Raw genomic sequence first — 2,939 nt, 5'->3', positions numbered from 1 at the left:
CCGCGCGCCACTCTCTCTCTCTCTCTCTCTCTCTCTCTCTCTCTCTCTCTCTCTCTCTCTCTTTCTAGCTCCCCGTATAGCTCCCACATCTTTCGTTCTCATTACACATTTGCCGCGCCAGATAGTACAATGACGCAGCTTTTATCCTTTGTTTACGATAAACAGAAGCGTTACGTCAGTAATAGTACTTAAACCTTATATATGCGCACGTTTTGGCACGATCCCTGCGCCAAACGCGCAAATAGAGATCTATTATGTGAAAATGCTTCAACGAAGAAGCAGCGCAAAATATAGCACTATATGTATTCTTGTATTACGTGCACCAAACTCTTGATCTCTTTTGCCCTTGTCGGCCAAACATTTGTAAGATTTGTCCAAGTATTTAATTCTTAAGTATTGTATTTCAATATGTAATTTTTGCAATTGCATAATAAATGAAAATAAAACTTCGCAACAAGTTATACGGTCTTCCTGTTTACATGACAGTGCAACTGAGTGCAACTTCTTTAGAAAGTTTCAAGCGACTGTTACTTTAACAGAAAACCCCTATTCCCGTAGCTTATTGAGCACACAGCTTTAAAATTTAGTAAAATATGAGAGAAACTAGACAGCCGAAATTTTCAAAGGAGGAATCGGCTTGAAAAAAAAAGGACACAATTGTGACGCGAAAGAAAAATACTATTGTGACGTCCTGCCGACACGAACAAAAGGAAAAGATGAACAAAGTCCAGGGAATGCAACCGAACGCACGGGCTCATTGTATAATAAGAAACATTTAAGCGTTTTCGTCTCGTCGGACGGTCGTCAAATAATCGGTTAAATATCCCTCTCGGGATCAAAGACACATATACACTCTAAACGCGCTCAGTCACGTTCAATGCGTGCAGCATCGATTGCCCGCATTGCTTTTCGCACCCGCATACCGTTAAGTCCGCGTCAGGCGGCCCGACCGTGTTATTGTCATACCCATAAAAATTGTCATCGCGCGGCACCGAGACTCCAGTTTACCGAATCGGAGCACAAACGGAGCAGTTCTCACAATTATGTGTGTATATATATATATATATGGAACACTTCGAGAGAGAGTCGAGGAAGTTGGGCAGTGAAACGAGACGGGACGATAACGTCACCTTATCACAAAAGGAAGTGACACCGCCGACCAATTCACTTTTTCGACAATCTGTAACGATCGTATCGTTGCGCGGCGTTATTTCGTCATTTCATCGCTGACGAAATGCCGCAGATAGCATCCCACGATCTAATTTCTCGTTTTCTCTCTCTCTCTCTCTCTCTCTCTCTCTCTCTTCCCAGTTTCGCAGACGCAGACGTCTGTCTGTGCCAGCCTGTGATGGCGAGACGCGTCACCGAAAAACCGGGGCGGTTCCACACGGCGGTCCCCTTTTAAAAGTCCGCTCGCCGGCGACGCGCGCGTGACGCGTCAGTGATAAGGCCGCTGCCGATGCGCGCGCATCGTGGCCGTTCACTGTTGGGGCGACTGATAGCTCAGTACGCTGGTAACAGGTGGTTCGCCGCTATTGGCGGAGCGGGACGGCGATTGAAGTGCCTTGCGGCGCCAGCACGTGCGGGCCGCACCGCGCCGCGCCGGTCCGGCATTCACGCGGAGAACGTCGTACCGCGCGCATCCGCCTCCAGTTTAAACCCGTCCGCGGAAGCGCGTTCCTCCAGTCTCTCTCTCTCTCCGCCGCCGGCGGCCTGCATCAGCTCCGTCGTTTCTCCAACTCCCCTTTGGCAAGGGGGCAGGAGAGCCTCTGTGCGAGCGCGCGCCTATATATACCGTTTCGAAAAATCGATACGCGCGTTATACATAATTATCAGTATATACCAACTCCGGGTGCGTGCGTGCGTGCGTGCGTGCCCGCGTTGTTGTGCGTTTTTTTTTTTTTTTTTTTTGCGAAACAGTAGAGCCGGTTCCTCGCGATTGGCGCGGGCTCCAATCGCGCCGGCAATCTCGCGGGTGTGCGCGCGGGTGTTGGCTATCGATCCCTGCCGGAACCCCGCTTTCCTCGCCCGGTAACCGTACGTTCGTCGCGTTCATTGGCGCAGTCGTCGTCGCCGGGGAAAGCCGCTCGCTCGCTCGCTCGCGGAGAAGCGAAGAGTATTGTATACAGTGTTGTGCCTTAAAGTAACATTGCCTAGAGAAAATTGTCCATTTGTGATTCCCCGCCCGCCCGCCCGCGTCAACGGAGAGCTGGTCAACGAGCGAGACCCTCCCTTTCCTTCCACGCACGGTCTCTCGTACGGTGAGTAACGACTGCCATCAGCTACGATCCTTCCTCCTCCTCCTCTGCCTCTTCGTCTTCTTCTCCTCTTCTCTTCTTTTTTCTTCTTTTTTTTTCCATCAATCTGCCCGCCGCCGGTACCGCTATACTCGACGGACGCGGCGCGCGAAGACGCGCGGCGGACGCGGCTTATAATACCGGTGCACGTGCACACGCCGCGCCGCGCCGCGCCGCGCCGCGCTGCGCCGTGCCGGCGCGGCGGCGCTCCGCCGTTCCATCTGGTGCGCTCCGATTACAACAACCGGATCTATCATCGCGCGCGGGGGCCACCCCGCGCGGCGCAGCTAATCGCGTACACCGGGCGCGCGATGAGCCCCCGAGAGATTCTCAGCCGCGAGATTTCTCTCTCTCTCTCTCTCTCTCTCTCTCTGAGAAAGAGGGAGAGAGCGAGAGATCTCGCGGCTAAGAATCGCTCGGAGGCTCATTATTCGAGCGAGAGAGAGAGAGAAAGAGAGAGAGAGAGAGAGAGAGAGAGAGAGAGAGGGAGAATGAGCGGCGCGCGAGGAATGTGGAGCTCTGCCCAGCTGCCTCCTCCTCGCGCCGATTGACGGACCTCTCTCGGGATGGCTCTCTTTTCCTCTCAGCGTCACGAAAATCGATTCGTCTTTGGTCGAATTCGCGCGGAGTATAATATAGAGG

Source organism: Wasmannia auropunctata, unplaced genomic scaffold (genome assembly GCF_000956235.1).
Source record: "Wasmannia auropunctata unplaced genomic scaffold, wasmannia.A_1.0 LD334459.1, whole genome shotgun sequence".
Taxonomy (NCBI): domain Eukaryota; kingdom Metazoa; phylum Arthropoda; class Insecta; order Hymenoptera; family Formicidae; genus Wasmannia; species Wasmannia auropunctata.
The sequence above is the reverse complement of the archived record's forward strand: the minus strand, read 5'-3'. Positions refer to the sequence as shown.